General features: G+C 41.6%; 1 protein-coding gene across 8 annotated transcripts in view; it reads right to left on the reverse strand.

The window, feature by feature from the left end:
- The window catches only part of EXOC4 (exocyst complex component 4), a 799095-nt gene that overhangs the window by 152983 nt on the left and 631272 nt on the right, over positions 1–14840 (reverse strand). The window contains exon 13 of one of the 8 annotated variants that reach the window (XR_014833796.1): positions 14273–14603. The exons of the other annotated variants lie outside the window; for them this stretch is intronic. The gene's annotated coding sequence lies outside the window, so the exon portion shown is untranslated. Of the gene's footprint in view, positions 1–14272; positions 14604–14840 lie in introns of those variants that run through there. 8 annotated transcript variants of the gene reach the window in all.

Below are 14840 nucleotides of genomic sequence, written 5' to 3' on the forward strand. Positions count from 1 at the left end.
TAATCAAAAGAAGAAGAATATTTTCTGACATGTGGAAATTATATTAAAGTTACAATTCAGTGTCCATATGAATAAAGAACATTGGTTGAGTGGTTCGCTTACTCCTATATCCACACTATAAGACAGATTCTGCTCCACAGAGTTAGAAGACCAAACCCAACTCAGTATTCTAGCATCTAAATCTTTGAGCCCATCCATGCTGGCCCACATCTACCCTAGGGTTCAGGGAAAACTTTGGGTCTATAAGTGTGAGATGGTACTGTGCATTTGCAGAATCTAGAATTTTTCTCTTTAGCATTGGCTGGAATGGAAAAAATAGCATAGTAGAACACTATATTAAAAGTATTCACATTATTTAGTTATGTATTTTTTAAAGACTGGTTTAATTCAATCATATGGTATTACATTACTGCCTTCACTAACATCCATAGATCCCATCTTATTAAAAAATAGTAATCCAAATTAACTAGCATGCTACCTACATACTGCCCTCAACAATACATTATTAATTCATATTGCAATGAACATCATCCCAAAAGCAATTCCAAATATTCTAATTTGAAATATTAGCATTGATTAGCAACACACGATTGCCCTAAAGGGAATTTGTTGTTCAAATAGCAAAGTCCCCATCCTGACTGAGTGCATTTATTAGTTTATAATTTTGTGCCAAACTAGATTATATGGGTTACAAAATTCCAGCATGTATGCAAAGAGCCTCAAAAAAAAGGAGAACTAAATCTACAGCAATGATTCCACAAGAGGAGCAGGGTTAATCACCACTACCAGGACCATCATCTACTAATTAATTCACAGCTCAATGGGCCACAGACAGAGCCATCTGTGTAACTATTTGTACCTGTTCCCAGAAGGAAGAGGAAAAGAGGTATATACCTCTTTGGAACAGGTGATAAGGCTGCCATGGGAAGAGTCCACCCTCTAGACACAGCTGAGTGAATTTCATTCAGAAAACATCTGTTGGTGTCAGTGGCTTTGATGTGCACTGCTTCCTCTCCGGAACAGTTGGGAAGTACAAGTGTGCCTGGTCCCTGGACACAGCTGGGGTGCTGAGTCTTTCATTAGGTAAACAACCAGGGGCAGGTGGGGCTAATTGGATTCATCGGTTTGGTGACAGCCTGGGCATAATGTTTACTTTCCCAGACTGAATCTTCTAGACACTTCAAAAACTAGGAGCCAAGCTAGCCAAATGAGCCCTGGACAAGGCTGGTCCAAATTAAGCTACTGTAATTGATATTTGACCAGTTGCAAGCCAACTGGGTAATGTCCAGTAAGACAGTGATAATGACAATGAGGGACAAAGAAATAAGAACTGGACTCTGCTATTGATTAAAACAAAATAAATGGGAGTTCCCGTCGTGGCTCAGGGGTTAACAAATGGGACTAGCGTCCATGAGGATCCAGGTTCGATCTGTGGTCTCGCTCAGTTGGGTTAAAGATCTAGCACGGCCGTGAGCTGTGGTGTAGGTCGCAGACACGCCTCAGATCTGGGGTTGCTGTGGCTGTGGTGTAGGCTGGCAGCTACAGCTCCAATTCAGTCTCTAGCCTGGGAACCTCCATATGCCATGGGTGTGGCTCTAAAAAAATAAAAATAAACAAAATAAAAAAGCAATGACTTAAGAAACTCCTTGATAACTCTGGAGATGGTAGATAGAAAAGCAAACATTTTAAGAAGGCCCAGGGAAAAGGACTTGGAATTTGAGAGCTTACAGAAGCTAACCCTCAGGGACAATTTCAGAACAACCTTTAAATAAACAAGTTCTCAAATGAAGGTTCATGACTGTTTGATATTTAAACAAACCAAGAAGAAAATAATTATATCGTAACATAGTAGATCAAGAATATAAAATCTGTCTCAACTGCCAACTGTTCACATTTTTAAACAAGCAAATTTATATGAATATCTTTAAGGTCTTTATGAAAAGATTCCAGACCAGGTAACCTCTGGTTTCAGCCTTATGTGAACATCTTGCAATTGCATTGAGACTAAAACTCAAATTCCCTGGTCTTCAAGTTCTTCATCAATGGTCGTTAATCCTGGCTGCACATTTAAAACCCTTGGGAAGCATTTTTTCAAATACATCAATTGCACATTCTGAAGTGGGGCTCAGCATGGGTATTCCTTAAGCTCTCAAGTGATTCTAGCGTGTAGCCAGAAATAATCTACATGATCTAACCCCTCTGCCTACCCAAGTTCACTCCATATTCATATTCAATCTCCTTGCTCCTTCTGTTCTGGTTACAGTAACCTTCATTCAGTTAAGTCTGTTTCCATCTGCATATCTGCTCCCTCCTCTGCCTGGAATGCTCCCCCTGTCTCTAGGTGAGTCCTCTTCATCCTCTAGAATTTAGCTCAAACATCATGCCTTCAATGAAGTCTTTCCTGATGCCAGCCCTCAAGATGAATCTTTTGTTTGTTAACCACATCACCCTTATGTCTGAGAAATTTATTTTGTGACTTGCTTATTTTCTACGTCCCTCCATTAATGAGTGTAAAATCCATCAAGGCAGGACCTTGTCTAGTTTACTCACTTATATACCCTAAGCTCTAGAATAATGATGCGCTCTGGAAGTGCTTGATAATTACGGGATGGATAAGGTAATGGGCTGAATGAGTGAATGATTGCAACTACTAAAGGACAGAAAACCAGGGATATAACAGAGGGCATAAAAATATTCTTTTTTTTTTGGCCATCTTATCAGAAAATATCAAAAATATTGTCAATGAATTAATTCAAAAGTAAATAATAACAAGAACAGCAGCAGCAATAATAAATAATAATACTGGCTGAGATTTATTTAGTATTTACCATGTTTATTTATTATTTATCAACTGGTTCAGTGGGCAGGATCTTTATTTGGCAGGAAGGCAGCTGATGTGCACTAAATGTTGGAACAATTAGGTGGAAAAAAATCATAGTAACTTCCTTCTAGAGCCCCAGAATTCAGATCAGTAACACATATAAGAATCACTTTGGGGATATTTTTAAAGTACTTTTGCCCAAGCCCCAGTGCTCAGTGGGTCTGGTGTGGGAAATTTAGTTTATGTGTTTTTTTGAAATCTCCTCAAATAACTCTGAGTCCACAGCTGAAAAATAGCATTTTCAAGAGAAAGGCATGTAAACCAACAACTGATCAAATAATACATAAAATTTCTTTAAATGTCAATACAGTTGACATTTAAATACCAACATAGAACGATGCATAATAAGTTTTAGGAGCACAACTAAAAGCTCTCATTTTCTGAGTGCTCTCTATGAACCAGAACCTGGACCTATTGTTACAAGTGTTCTTTTGTATCTCTTCAATCTTTAACAAAAATGAATATACCAATCGTAGGTAAGCCAAGAGACTGAAGGATATAACAGTTTCAAGAGGCAAACCAGAAGGCAAGCTGTCACAGAGCTTACAGATCACTTCCCTGGCCTATGCCTTTGGATCTTGTGAGGATCCAAATTAGTTAGCTGGTAAAGGCCAACTCAATTAGACTCTCACTCCTGCAGGACCCTGGCCTCTGTCTACATCAGAAACCCAAAGAGCTTCACAAGCCATCACAGCCCACGGTGTCCAGTCTCTGCTATTTATTTAGTGAGAGCTTCTTCTTTTTTTCTTTCTTTTTTTTTTTTCTTTTTTTTTAGGGTCACACCTGCAGCATATGTAGGTTCCCAGGCTAGGGGGGTAAATCAGAGCTGTAGCTGCCAGTCTATGCCACAGCCACAGCAACGTAGGATCTGAGCCATGTCTGCGACCTACACCACAGCTCATGGCAACGCCAGATCCTTAACCCACTGAGCGATGGATGCCAGGGATGGAACCAGCATCCTCATGGGTACCAGTCAGGTTCATTAACTGCTGAGTCTGGATGGGAACTCCCTAATGAGAGCTTCTTAAAACACCATTTTGATCACGGAGGTAGTAGGTCATCCTCTTCCCCAAGATCTGTGATAGTGCTCCTTTAATTACCATGAGAATTAAAACAAACAAAAACAAAAAACCTCCAAAACACCCAAACCCTATTCTTCCCATTCTTGCCCAACTACACCGCCCACTCTGGTCATTTTCATTTCTCAACCTCTCCCCCCACTCGTCCTGTCCACCCGTGCAGCCCTACTGCCTGCTCGCCCTCTTCGTCTATTGGGAATTTCCTCCTTCATTCAATAAACATCTTGAGGGCCTACAGGGATCCAGCCCTGTGCCAGCCCTGTGCCAGCCCTGGTTTCTGCCTTTGGTGATTCCAAGTTTACCTCCACGTCACTCTGCCTTCATGCTCTAGCATGAGTTCTCAGGCTTCTGTGGAGAAGTGGTGAAAGGTGGGCCCTGGTGATGGCTACACCTTCTCTTAATTAAAAAAAAAAAAAAAATGCTTGTGTTTTATATCAACTGAGCTTCTAAGATTCAAAAATGTTTTCTTTGTATTTTCCCACCAGGCCCAACACAATGCAGGAAGCCCCCTCTCCGATTTTTGATTAATGAACTAATGCTAAATTGGAACACACAGAAACCTTAAGAAACTGTGATTTTTTTTTCCATCTTCAAATGACTATTCTGGGACACATAAGCTGCTGCTGGTACCTCATGGCAAAGAGAGAGATGGAGCTTTGAAGGAGTGGACCAATATACCAGCTGCCTGGTCACTAATGTAGAGCCCCAGAGAATTCGCTGCCGAGTTTTCCTTTAAGCCCCAAGGGGTGTGATAAATTAAGAAAAAGACTTCCTAGTCCTCATCTCCCTTTTAGGAAACCTCTCTTTATCCAAAGCATGTAACATGACATTGTTACATAGAATGAGCTCTCTCTCCAGAGTGAGGTGCTCTCAGAAAGGTGAGATGTTTTTGACCTTCCTCCAGGTCGCTAAACTCCCAGAGGAAGCTCGGGTTCCCATGGTAAACTGGGAAAACACGCCAGCTCTCAGCAGAGGGCATTGTGAGCTTATGGATTGGATCATTTCTGTCAAAGATAGCTGCTGAGAAAAAAATCAGATTGCCATGTCTCCCAGCTCCCTTCCTCCTTCCTCAATGTTATATCATTTGGGATCATTTGAATTGTATATGGCTTTCTATTTAAGTCAGTCATTTGCTGGCAGCAAAACTAGAACATTTCCTGTTTTTCCTCTCACTGTAATCAGGAGTTGGCTGTCCAAATTAGGACCGCCCTAATTACTCCCTGGCAGGTGCCAATCTGGGGGAGGGCAATGAAGAGGAAGAGAGGAAGTAAGGACACTCCGCATCTTCAGGCTCATTCCATGAGGAAACACCTTCTCCCTGGCTTGAAAACCTGATTAAGTAACAGGTAACAGGCACCAGGAGGTTATATGTTGTGTGTGTGTATACACGCGTGCAGTTGTGTAACAACCACGTAAATGATTTTCTATATAATCCCCTCCAGAGCTTCACTGAATGACTTTTCCCAGTACTGAGATAAATTCATCCAAGGCCTCTAACTCAGCAGCTATGATAGACAACTACAGGTATTACCCTGTATAAGGAAGGATCTGACAATAGGTACCAATAAGTGGGCATCATTCCAGAGGATTTGGCCAGGTGGGATACCAAAATGGTACAGTCTCTTGGGGGGAGAATCATGATACTCGATGACAGTGTATCAATAATCAAAAACCACAGCTATGCTGTTCCCAAGATGCAATAAAACAGATACAGTTGCATTGCTTGGACTAATGGTGAAATACAAATGAGAAAGGGATAATTTAATTCCTGTAAGAAGGACAGAGCATGGTGAACAAAACTATTCACATTCCTATCTAAAGCTTGTTCCTACACTTGCTCCATTGCCTCCCACTCACAAACATCAGTAATTTCTCCTTTATTCTAAACGATTTTCTTCAAATATGAACATAGACTTATTTCTACTTAAAATAACACATAAAACAATACCAAAAAAACAACCCTTCAGGTGACCTCAGCTTAGCAGCTATTCCCCCATTTCTCTGTTCCCTTTTGCAGCAAAAATCACTGTAAAAGTTTTGCCTAGAAGGGATTAAGATGGCAGAATAGAAGGACTGGAGCTCAACTTCTCTCCTAAAAACAACAAAACTTACAACCAAATGCTAAGCAATCTTCAACCAAATGGACCGGAAACTTTCAAAAAGATATCCTATTCCAGAAGACAAAGAGGAGGCCACATCAAGAGGTAGGAGGGGTGATTATGCAATATAAGCAACCCCATACCTCCTGGGTGGGAAGCCACACAGACTGCAAAGTAACTGTATTACAGAGACTCACCTACAGGGGTGAGAGTTCTGAGCCCCACATCAAATCCCCATGCATGGGGATCTGGCACTGGGAGAAAGAGCCCCTGGAGCATCTGGCATTGAACGCTAGTGGGGCTTGTGCGCAAGAATTCCACGGGACTGGGGGAAAAGGAGACCCCATTCTTAAAAGGCACACACAGACTTCCATGTGCACTGGGTCCCAGGGCAAAGCAAAGTCTCCATGGGAATGTGGGTCAGACCTGACTGCAGTTCTTGGAGGACATCCTGGGAAAACAGGGGTGAATGTGGCTTGTTGTGGGAGAAGGACATTGGAAGCAAAGCTCTTAGGAATATTCATAGGTGTGCCTCTCTATGGAGGTAGGCATTTTGGGAAAATATGGCTCCACCCATCAGTGCTGAGAAGCCCCAGGCCAAACAATACTTCAGGTGGGATCACAGCCCCGCCCATCAGTAAACAGGCTGCCTAAAGACCCCCCAGGCACACATCCCCTTCTAATCCCAGCCAGAGACAAAGCCCTACCCACCAGAGGGAGAGGAATCAGCTCCACCTACCAGGGGGCAGGCATCAGTCCCTCCCATCAGGAAGCCTACAGCAAGCCCCCCATACCAACTTCAGCTACAAGAGGGGGTAGAGGCCAGAAGTAAGAGAGGCTACAATTCTATTATCTGTAAAAAGGTCACCACACCAAAAACCTATAAAAATGAAAAGACAGAGAACTATAACTCAGATGAGGGAGAAAGAAAAAGCACCAGAAAAATAGCTAAGTGATCAGGAGATTCTCAGCCTCCAGGAAAAAGACTTTAGACTGTTGATGCTGAAGATGATACAAGACATTGGAAATAAGCTGGAGGCAAAGATGGATAATTTACAGGAAACACTGAGCAAAGAGATACAAGAAATAAAACTTAAACAAGAAGAGATGTGAAATACAATAACTGAAAGAAAAAATTCATTAGAAGCAGCTAACAGCAGAATACAAGAGGCAGAAGAACGAATAAGTGAGGTGGAGGACAGATTTGTGGAAATCGCAGAGGAGGAACAGAAAAGAGAAAAAAGATTGAAAACAGATGAAGAAAAGTCTCAGGGAACTCTGGGACAATGTTAAACGCACCAACATCCATATTATAGGGGTGCCAGAAGGAGAAGAGAGAGAGAAAGGGACAGAAAAAATATTCAAAGAGATAATAGCCGAAAACTTCCCTAACATGGGAAAGGAACCACTCACTCAAATCCAGGAAACGCAATGAGTACCACATAAAATAAACCCAAGGAGGAATACCCTCAGACACATATTAATCAAACTGACCAAAATTAAAGACAAAGAGAAAATACTGAAAGCATCTAGGGAAAAGAAACAAATAACATACAAGGGAACCCCGATAAGGTTACTGGCAGAATTTTCAGCAGAAACTCTGCAGGCCCAAAGGGAGTGGCATGATATACTTAATGTGATGAAAGGAAAAAACCTCCAACCAAGATTACTTTACCCAGCAAGGCTCTCATTCAGATTTGAAGGAGAAGTTTTGCCTATATTTACATGTTCTCTACTCCCAGACTCTTAAGTCTACATCAATTCAGGTTTCACTCCTACTAGTCTATAGAAACAACTCATGTGACAATCACCAACGGCCTCCATGTTGTTAAATTGATCACTCGATCAAAACTCAGTCCTAACACTGACTAAAGAGCAGCATTTGGACCAATGATCCCTCCCTCCCAGGATATCACATTCTCTTGGTCTTCCTCCTACTTCACCAATTGCTGCTACTCAGTCTCCTTTGTTGGTTTCTCCTCATCTTGCAAACTTCTTCAGGTTCCTAGTCCTCTTCTCTGCCATATTTATATTCATTCCTTTAGAGATTTCTTCTAGTCCATGGTCTAAATTACCATTTAGATCTACTACTTATATACTGATGGCTGCCAAACATCTATCTCCAGGAAAGACCTCTCCTTTGATTCATATATCCAACTACCTATCCGTATCTCCATGTGGATGTCTAACAGACACTCCAAATTTAAATCCCGATCTGCTTGCCCCTGAACCTGCAGGGTCTTCCATCTCAAGAGCTGGCAACTCCAACTTTTCACCATTCAAATGAAAAATCCTGTGTCATTTTTGATACCTTTCTTTCTCTCACTCTCTACATCCAATCTGGCAGGGAATTCTGGCTGGCTGGCCCTTCTTAATACAGTTGACCTTTGAGCAACATGGGGGTTAGGGGCACTGACTCACGCACAGATAGAAAACTACAAACTGCCATTTCTACCTCAAAAACAAAGGATTAATAAGTGACTCACTGAAGGGCAAAAAGTTGTATATTTTGGATAGGATCAGGACCCAAAACTTAGTTCCTTGGATTCCACCAGTTGTGATCTCCAACCAAACACAAAATTTTCCCCATACTTAGTTAATTTAAAGATGTGCAAAATAAAAATACAGGTACTATATTTATTGAAAAGCCCTGCATATTAGTGGACCCATGCAGTTCAAACCTGGTTTGTTCAAAAGCCAACCATACATTCAGAATTCAACCAGTTCGCACCTCCTGTGCCACCACCAACCAGTATGAGCTGTCATCAACTCTCACCTGGATTACCATATCAGGCCTTAACCCATCTCCCTGCTTCCATACTTGTCTCCACACAGCCTATTCCCAATACTTCCATTTTAAAGTACAAGTTTGATCATGCTGCTCTTAAGCATAATCCTGCAATGGCTCCTCATTTCAGAGTAGGACCCAACATCCCTACAGTGGTCTATAAGGCCCTACATGGTCTGGCCCTTTGTTTCCTTTTGGATGTCTTTCTAGTGCCCTTGTGGATCACTTTACCCCAACCACACTCTTCTTCCTGCTATTCCTGCAAAGTGTCATGCAGAGTCATGCCTTTGTCCTCTGTCAGGGCACTCTTTCCAGGTATATTATCTAACTCCCAAAACTCTTCTAGCTTTTTATCAAATTTCAACTTGACAGGGTCTACCTGGACACCCTATTTAAAACCGCAACCTGGAGTTCCCATCTTGGCTCAGAGGAAATGAATCGGACTGGCATCCACAAGGATGCAGGTTCGATCCCTGGCCTTACTCAGTGGGTTAAGGATCTGGTACTGCTGTGAGTGGTGGTGCAGACTGCAGATGTGGGTTTGATCTGGCATGGCTGTGGCTGTAGCTGGCAGCTGCAGCTCTGATGTGACCCCTAGCCTGGGAACCTCCATATGCTGTGGGTATAGCCCTAAAATAAAAAAGACAAAAATAAATAAACAAACAAACAAACAAATAAAAACTGCAACCTCCTTCTCCTATACTTCAGGCACTATTCACCCTCTTCCATTTCTCCCTGCAGTACTTACTAACTTCTAAAATTCTTTATAAGATTATGTATTAGATTTATTGTCTGTCTCCTCCCTCTCATCTCCAACAGAGTATAAACCCCATGAAAGCACTATTTTGTCTGTCTGGTTCATTGCTTTTATCTACAAACTCTTGTATAAGTAAGCAATAAGCATTTGTTGAATGAATGAAATTACAGAAACCAAGTAAATAAATAGTTTTAAGGATGGAGTAATCAACTATGCCAAAAGTAACTCAGGTCAAATAACATTCTGACAGGTTTAATAAATTTAGGTAAGAACTTCAGGGCACAGAAATAATTCAAAGTTTAGAATCACAGAACCACTGTTAATAATCTTTGAGGCTTCCTTGGAAGATGGGAGAATTCCTCAGAGCAAATGCCCTGATATTCACAAAAGAAAAGAAGGTAAATTACAGAAACTGGATGAGTTTGGAACTATAGGCAAAATTTGAGAACTGATTATTTATTTATTTTTTGCCTTTTCTAGGGCCACTTCCTGCAGCATATGGAGGTTCCCAGGCTAGGGGTCTAATCGGAGCTGTAGCCACCGGCCTACATCAGAGCCACTGCAACTTGGGATCTGAGCCGCATCTGCAACCTACATCACAGCTCACGGCAACGCTGGATCCTTAACCCACTGAGCAAGGTCGGGGATCGAACCCGCACCCTCATGGTTCCTAGTCAGATTCATTAACCACTGTGCCACAACAGGAACTCCGAGAACTGATTATTGATGATGGTTTGTCAACTCTTAGGAAGAGTTGAATGAAGACATGGTAAATTTGACTCAAGGTCAAGAGACCATGTTTTCAAGGGTAATTTGTACACTGTGTCCAAGATGAGAATTTTTAACAAAGAGTTTCGCAGGGCAGGGGGCAGTGCGTCCTAACAGTGAAGATGAGAGGATTCTAGAATAAACAAACTAAGGACTGACCATTGTTGGGTTGTACATGCCTATCTTGAGGAGACATGGGGGAGGGTTAGCTGCATTGAAAGGATCAGAACTGGAAGGACACCAGTAAGAAAGAAATCTAAGCCCCTATTAGAGTGAACGATGCAATACAGTGGGTATTGTCATACCTGGTAAGAAAAGGTAATCTTTGTCACCATCATCGTCAATATCCAAAGAAGCGCTAATCATTTGGGGGAGGGGCTTACTATTTTACTAAAAACAGTTATAAAAGGTTGACATTTTCAAAACCCTCCTATGAGGGAAGAAGTACTATTATCACTTTTTGCACATGAGAAAACAAAGGCACAGGGAAGCTAAGCAACTTTGAAAAGTCATGTAACTATTAGGTTAAAAAAAAAAGCAAGTATATAAATTTAGGTCCCAGAGACTGCTCTTGAGCTACAGTCTGGGTTTACTGTTACAAAAACATGAACCCCCGAAGTACTGAGTAATATATGGATATCAATCTCAATGGAAATCTTGAGGTGTGCCCCCCAAACTCTCAACACAGACCCTTCTCCTGTTGAACATTTTAACAAAATGACATACACAAAGAAACTAAAAGATTGCTTATAAAATCAAGAATGACACGGAATTTGGAAGAATAGTATAATTTTTTGATGATAGAATGAGGATTCAAAAATATCTCAATAGACTGAAATGATGAGATAAACAGCATTAATGGGTAAATGTGAGAACTTGAAGTTAAAAAAAAAAAATCCCTATAAGGAATTCCTGTTGTGGCTCAGTGGGTTAAGAACACAACTAAGATCCAGGAGGATAAGGATTCCACCCTTGGCCTCCTTCAGTGGGTTAAGGGTCCCGTGTGGCCAAAGCTGTGGTGTAGGTCACAGATGCTTCTCGGATCTGGAGTGGCTATGGCTGAGGCGTAGGCTGGCAGCTGCAGCTCTGATTCGACCCCTAGCTGGGAACTTTCATATACTGTGGGTGTGGCATGAAGAATTAAAAAAAAAAAAAAAAACCCTACAGATACAACTGAGAAAAGATAAGGTTTTTTGGTTTTTTTTGTTTGTTTTTTTGCTTTTTAGGGCCACACTTGCGGCATATGGAAGCTCCCAGGCTAGGGGCAGAGTTGGAGCTACAGCTGCCAGCCTACACCAGAGCTGCAGCAATGCCAGATCCGAGCCATGTCTGTGACCTATACCATGGCTCATGGCAACATCAGATCCTTGACCCACTGAATGAGGCCAGGGATTGAACCCACATCCTCATGGATCCTGGTCAGGTTCGTTAACGGCTGAGCCACAACGGGAACTCTGAAAAAGGTAGTTTTAACTAGTATTTCTGCTTATATTTCCTCACTACTTACAGCCAAACAGTGGCCACGTCCTACAAATTCACCTCCTTAATGTTGCCTCATGTGCCCCTTCTCCTCCATTTTCCCCGCCTCCCCTCTAACTCAGGCCTCCACTGCCTCTCCCCCCTGCACTGCCACACTCTTGCCTTTCCAATCCATCTTGCACAAAGCACAGAAAAGTGCCCCTGAAATCCGCGCAGGTCTGCCCTGGCACTCCCTGTTTAGTTACTTTCAGGGACTCCCACTCCTCCATTTGAAAGGCCAAGTTCCTTGAGTCTGGCATTCAAGAAGCTCCATTTTGGCTTCGCCATCTTTTCCAAAACCCAAAGATGTATCAGTTGTTCTTTCTTGGTCTACTCGTCCCCACCTCATGACATTGCTCGGTTCCTTCATGCCGTCCCCTGAAAGCCTGTCTAAATCCTCCTCATTCTTCACGAAGCCTCGTTCATCGCCTTCACCAAGCCTTTTTGGCCTCTTTAAGTAATTTCTTCCTCCTACAGCATGTCATCATTGCTGTACCTTATTTTCTGTCATAAATTAAGGCTGTGGACATACATACATGTTTGATTTTTTGTCCCCTACTTTCTTCTCTATCTACCAAGAATGTAAGCTTTTCAAAGGCATAATCTGTAGCTGATGGACTTCTTTATCCCTTCACACTCAAATGCGATGAAAGGATGTAGTAAGAAGCCCTGTGTCCAGCACTGGGTTCTGCACAAGGAAGCGAGTGGTTTTGCACATCGGAACACCGGCTTGGGGTAGAGAACTTCTGTTTTAAGACACTGTCAGGCTAATGGCAGCAGAGAAAGACGAGTGGGACGGTCTGCAAACCCAGGACCCGTCAGAAACCGAACATGTCCAATTGAGGGGGAAAAACCAAAACTACTAAATGGACCACGGTAGCTATCTTCACGTATATGAAGGGCGTTCATGTGTAAGGATGAAACTGATCTGGAGTCGCCCCAGAAAAAAGAACTATGCCCAGTGGCTAGGGAGTAGCATTTCAAAATAACCTGTTCAACAGTGACCACGCTGCTTTGTGGATTTAGTAAGTTTCCCATCACTTGACAAGTTGCGAGGTAGGATCATAAATAAGGAAAAGTTGGAGTTCCCATCATGGCTCAGTGGTTAACGAACCTGACTAGCATCCATGAGGACATGGGTTCAATCCCTGGCTTTGCTCAGTGGGTTAAGGATCCAGCGTTGCCGTGAGCTGTGGTGTAGGTCACAGACGTGGCTTGGATCTGGCATTGCTGTGGCTGTGGTGTAGACTGGCAGCTACAACTCCAATTAGATCCCTAGCCTGGGAACCTCCATATGCCATGGGAGCGGCCCTAAAAAGATGAAAAAAAAAATTGTTCATCAAGAATGATAGACTCACAGACTTTGAAAAACTTATGTTTACCAAAGGGGACAGGTTGTAGGAGTGGGGCCTGGGAAGGGATGGACTGAGACTCTGAGATTGACAGATGCACACTGAGGTATAAACTTTTTAAAAGATTTCTTTAAAAATAACAACAACAACATATAAATGACCACCAGTGGAGCTTAGATGCTAAAGTCAATTTTACTATATCCTGCGCAGGGTATATAATGTCTCTATTATAATTCATAGTCACTGGCATTATTATTTGTTAGAAATTGAGTTGCTAATAATGAAATAAAAGAAGGAGAAGACATACCTTTGCTTTACTAAAAAGCTTAAATTTCAATGGAGGTTGAAATAAAGATAAAAAATATTTTTAAATATGTTATTTGACTCTCATTCGGTAGATGTGATATTGGTACAACCACTTTGGGGTTTGGTTTTGTAAAGCTGGAAATATAACTCTGTGGCCCAGATGTTCCACTCTCAGACAGCTAACCAAGAGCAAGCCTTCTTTTTTTTTTTTTTGTCTTTTTGGGGCCACACCCACAGCATATGGAAGTTTCCAAGCTAGGGGTTGAATTAGAGCTTCAGCTGCCAACCTACGCCACCCACAGCAATGCGGGATCAGATAGATACATGTCTGCGACCTATGTCATAGCTCACAGCAATGCCAGATCCTTAACCCACTGAGTGAGGCCGGGGATTGAACCCGCATCCTCATGGATACTAGTTGGGTTATTACCATTGAGCCTCAGTGGGAACGCCAAGCAAGCATTTTGCAATTTTCATTTGTGTATGTCTTAAAGGAATTCTGAAAAACCATATTCTCCTTCCCACACTTTAAAGGGAAATTTAGGATTTTCTTTTAGCATCAACTTAATGGTTACATAACATATAAGTTGTGGCACATTATCAATATTAATGCCTTAAATCACTATTTTAAAGTGCATCCAGTGGAATCTCAATACCATAGGGATTTGATAGCCTATGGTAATACCTTTAAGATATACATAAATGAGCTCTTTTTTAACAGATATTTTTCATTTTTCTCTTCAAATTTCTTATTTCTATTTCATTTCCTCACAAAGGTTTATTCTGACAGAATATTTATGCTTGAAAGTATTTTACTATTACTCTGTTTGCACTTGTCTGCAAAACATTATTTGTACAAATTAAAATCTAAAAAAGTCAAAGATTTCTTTACCAAAAGACTAAATGTTAACATATTTTATGTTTGAAGTGCCATTTGAATTAACATTTGGTACACAATGGAGTACAGAATAATTTTAACCTAAATGTATTATCATTCTTTTTTTTTAATTAAATTTTTTTGTTTGTTTTGTTTTGTTTGCTTTTTATGGATGCACCTGTGACATATGGGAGTTCCCAGGCTAGGGGTCTAACTGGAACTATAGCTGTTGGCCTACAGCACAGTCACAGCAAGGCCAGATCTGAGCTACTTCTGCCACCTACACCACAGCTCAGAGCAACACTGGATCCTTAACCTGCTGAGTGAGGCCAGGGACTGAACTCATATCGTCATGGATACTAGTTGGGTTTATCACCACTAATCCACAATGGGAACTCCCTAAAGTTTCTTCTCA

This window comes from Sus scrofa, chromosome 18, assembly GCF_054392235.1.
Source record: "Sus scrofa isolate SSC_HxYL_T2T_F1_AM1 chromosome 18, Sscrofa_HxYL_maternal_Yorkshire_Landrace_v2.0, whole genome shotgun sequence".
Taxonomy (NCBI): domain Eukaryota; kingdom Metazoa; phylum Chordata; class Mammalia; order Artiodactyla; family Suidae; genus Sus; species Sus scrofa.